The sequence below is a fragment of the Physella acuta genome, unplaced genomic scaffold (genome assembly GCF_028476545.2).
Source record: "Physella acuta isolate Inbredline_101_S28 unplaced genomic scaffold, ASM2847654v3 ptg001414l, whole genome shotgun sequence".
In the NCBI taxonomy this organism is placed as follows: domain Eukaryota; kingdom Metazoa; phylum Mollusca; class Gastropoda; family Physidae; genus Physella; species Physella acuta.
Window position 1 is genome coordinate 496,843 of NW_026732929.1, and position 4,822 is coordinate 501,664.

The following is a 4,822-nucleotide window of genomic DNA, read 5'->3' on the forward strand; positions in this document are numbered from 1 at the left end:
TTTGCTTTTACGCAGGTCAGATTTTTGTCAAGGAAGCTTTCAAAATGCAGTCTAAAAAAGCCTGCAAATAGTTCTAGAATCTAATGTTCGTTGGCTTAGGTATTTTCTTTAATTTTCAAAAGAAAATGAAAAAAAAAAATTACTTTAATGCTCATACGGATCTGTATGAGACAGAAACTGTTTAGTAATTTTCTGATTATTATAATAAACAGAAAATTATGTCAAAAAGAAAGAATGCCCTATTTTAATTTTAAAAAATTGTGTATGCTAATGCTGCCCGTAGACTCATTATGTCCATTTTCGTTGTAGTTGTTTTAATATTTAACAACATTATTCTTTGGGGGGGGGGGGGGGGGGGTCATCGATGAACAGGCATGGTAAAACCTCGGAAGAGAAAAAAAATTGTGTTATTTTTTTAATATAATTTTTCCACACTTGAACAACTAAGAAAATCAAAAAAAAAAAAATCAAAAGATGCTTTTACTAACTAACTACAATTAGGGGTCATCCATAAATGACGTCACGCTTTTTGTGAGGATTTTTACTTCCCCCCTCCCTCCGTCACACATCGTCACAAAAAGCAAGACCCCCACCCCTAAAATGACGTCACACCTCAGCCTACAACCCCATCAAAATTGCAGTTGAATTTTTCTCAAAACATCGACGATATTTTTTTTCCAAAATCGTGTCTGAACTCTGTCAAAATAGAGTATTTTAATCAATTCCTATTTGAATTTATTAAAACAGTTTTCTAAAACGCGAAATAACGTCTAAAATTCATTTTCTAACAATGCTTTTTTATAATGCAAAAGTGTGACGTCGCACCATCTAAACCCCCCCCCCCCTCCCCCTCATTACACACCGTCACAACTTTACGGACCCCCTACCCCCCTACGAGTGTGACGTCATTTATGGACGACCCCTAATACTATTATGTAATGAGGAACGTTCCAGTTAAAATAGGGTGTATTTTTCTGAAATTAATATAATTATTAATTGTGTGTGTATGCGTGAGAGTTTGTGATGAGTTCTTTACTTTTGCGATTAAGGGGTCGTCCATAAATGACGTCACACTCGTAGGGGGGAGGGGGGGTCCGTAATTTTGTGACGATGTGTGATGAGGGGGAGGGGGGGGGGGTCAGATGTTGCGACGTCACATTTTTGCATTATAAAAAAGCAATGTTAGAAAACGAATTTTAGACGTTATTTCGCGTTTTAGATAACTGTTTTAATAAATTGTAATAGTTTAGACAAGATTTTGGAAAAATATCAATGTTTTAAAAAAATTCAACTGCAATTTTGAGGGGGGTTGTAGGTTGAGGTGTGACGTCATTTTAGGGGGGGTCTGGCTTTTTGTGACGAAGTGTGACGGAGGGGAGGGGGGGGAGGTAAAAATCGTCAAAAAAAGCGTGACGTCATTTATGGATGACCCCTAAGTTTGAACGGTGATAAAAAAAAAAACAGGTACGTTGCAATTTTTTTTAAACAGACAATTGCTGCACACTATTTTACTTAATTTTTTAGTTAAATTGGATATAACACTGTTGACAGTAAATTTTTACGCTTTTTCTATTTTGTGTCGCCGCATCCCCACCTTGTGACACTACCCAGTCAGCACACATATATTGGCCCAATATTGGCTAAACATTGGTTACCAATATTGCTACATCTTGGTGCAACCTTGGCCAAACAGTGGTAGTGAAACTTGGCATGATATTGGAGCAATATTGGCACTATATTGGCTATATCCCGGCTATATATTGGCCCAACATTGGCCCAATCTTGGCCCAATATTGGCTCTATCTTGGCCCAATATTGGCTACATCTTGATCAGTATACTGACAAGACGACACACCATTCCAGTTAAAATAGACAGCAATCATAGACCTTTGTTAGGGGGTAGATCAATATTATTATAATTATAGTGAGCTACACGTTAAGAACAGCATTTTCTGCGTCTCAACACAAATTGAAGTTATATTAGTTATATTGTTCTAGGTATTAAAAATAACTTTATATACATTTGGCACTCTCTCTTGCATAAACAATTTTTTTCGATTAAACATCAATTATTTCAATATAAATAATATCACTGAAAATGATGCTTCATTACCAAATTCATTCAATCTCTAACTATATCCTAACATTAACCATAACCCCACCAAACCCTCAGGGTTATCAGGGTTGAAGTGCCAAATACATTAGTAACACAAGTTACTGGATTATGCTTGCGACAAATCTACACAAATAAGTTCTCGCATAAATAATACAAATAAAAACAGATGCAAGAAAAATATTGAAATTTATTTTTTTCAAATAATACCAACATAAAATACATTAAAATGTACAAGGTCTATGAAAGAATGATTAGACAAAAATAAAATGAATAAGTTTCGTAAACTTCGGGTATATGCACTAACCGCAGTGTTTACATGAGATGGTATGCCAGTTTGGCAAAAAAAAAACACGGCTGCTAGTGGGCTTATGACATTGACAATGTCTGTAGTTTAGTGGAGAAGTAAATGATAGCTTTTTACAGTCTGTTGAAAGTGGTGTAATGATGTTCAGTTTATGTAGATGTAGGACTAATGATGTTCAGTGTATGTAGATGTATTGATGAATTGCGGTAGGTTTTTGAACATTTAATGGTGATCAGTATACGGAAATATAATGCTCAGTATACAGAAATATAATGCTCAGTATACAGAAATATAATGCTCAGTATACGGAAATTTAATGTTCAGTTTACGGAAATATAATGTTCAGTTTACTGATATGTAAATACATTTTAAAAGCTTGTTGATTCATTTAAAACAAAAAACGACTCCTGGGGTGTGGGTGTTCAAGAAGTAAGACGTAGCATTGTGTTTTGTATATTTTAATATCAAAGTTGATGAAAATGATGAAAAAAAAAACTTTTTAATTTGTGTATGCCTATTGGCATACAAGGTCAGGCAGAAGTTTGAGTGTGAGAGGGGTGTGCACTAGTAGAAGTATATTTTTCTATATAAATTATATATAGCATTGCAGTGCTCCCCCCCTCCCTCCGACAGCTCCCACAAAGATGCCTGAAAGAAACACAGGAGAAAGGGGGTCTGTTTTTGTGTGTGACGATGTATGAAAGTGGGGGAGGAGTTGGGAGGGGGGGGGTAAAATTACGTAGCTTAGCATGATGTAACTTATGGGCGAGCTAAAATGTCTCTACAGCTAAACTACATTGCACGTATACACTACCGCCATGTTACTAATACTAAGTAGTGAATACTAACTGACAAATCCAAGAAGCATCAAAATTACTAATTATACTATACGACTAAATGAACTAAATTGACCATCTAATCTAAATTCAAATTCTGACTAACATAGGCTCATTACTAAGTAGAGATTGAGAACTATGACAAATGAATGATGATGAATGTACAATAAAACAACTAATCAGAATTACAGAGACAGATTTGAGTTACGCACACAGAGAAGGCACAGAAATCCATAAGGCTAAAAAAATTCATATTTGGCATATTAGAAAACAAGGGAGATTACTACAATATTAAATCCTTTGTAAAATTCGCATAATTAATATGATAAGAAAAAACATTATTCAGAGATACATTTAAATTTAATAAAAAAATAGCATGAATATTAATTAAATAATAGTAATTTATCATTAATATAGTAATAATATAAATAATTTCATTTTAAATATTTTGTAAGATAAATACTTATAAGGTATATGTAAATAAAATACATTTTCTTGCATCCCTATGATTTCTAAGGAATTATAAAATGTATAGACTTCTTAAATTAATGAAGATAAATATTGTACGTATTCCTTCACTGTGTGTGTTAGTGTGTACGTATTCCATCACTGTCTGTGTTAATGGTACGTATTCCTTCACTGTCTGTGTTAATGTGTACGTATTCCTTCACTGTCTGTGTTAATGTGTACGTATTCCTTCACTGTCTGTGTTAATGTGTACATATTCCTTCACTGTCTGTGTTAATGTGTACGTATTCCTTCACTGTCTGTGTTAATGTGTACGTATTCCTTCACTGTGTGTGTTAGTGTCAATGTTAGTGTTGGCGCTCAGAGGGGAGGGATAAACAACGAGATGTCAAAGGTCTGATCGAGGTCAAGGACGTCGTTGTCGAACGTCTCGCTGTACGACGTCTGCTGACAGTACTGACTGCTGTCCTCTGTGATACCGCTGTCCAGTGTGTCCACAGTCGACTGACGTCTGACACTGGTCGGAAGCTGACCGACCACGTGGGACGGTGGTTGGGTTTTGTGGTGCAGCTTTATTGGTTGAAGGATGTTTGTAATGTGTTGGGGTTCGTTTTTTTCTTCCATTAAATCTAGAGCAGAGAGAGTTTGAATAAGCTCTTTTTTGTTAGAAATGTCTTTCTTGACACTGTTATCATTTCCGGTTTCCGCCCATTTTCCGGTCACGTGATGATGGGGTTGGGTGTCTATATCTGTCGAGAATTGGTCATTTTCTTCTGGTTGTGGGTACAGGTTTAGAAGTTGGTCATTTGTGATTTGGTCATTTATATGACTTTTTAGATGGTCATTTTGCTGGTTGAAGGTTGGGATGACGTCTTGCAAGGATATGGTATTCTGCTGGTGGGTGTCCTGTAGGACACAGGATGAGGTCACGTGACCAAGGTGAAGGTCAGTGTCCTGCGGGCTGGTTGGTTGAGGGTTGGGGTGGTCTGGCAGGGAATTTTGTTGGTGAGGGGTGGGACTTGGTTTTGTTGAATGTTGTATGTTGTGTTGGGTGTGGGTCGCTTGTTGTATGTTTTCTTGTATGTTTTGTTGGAGGGA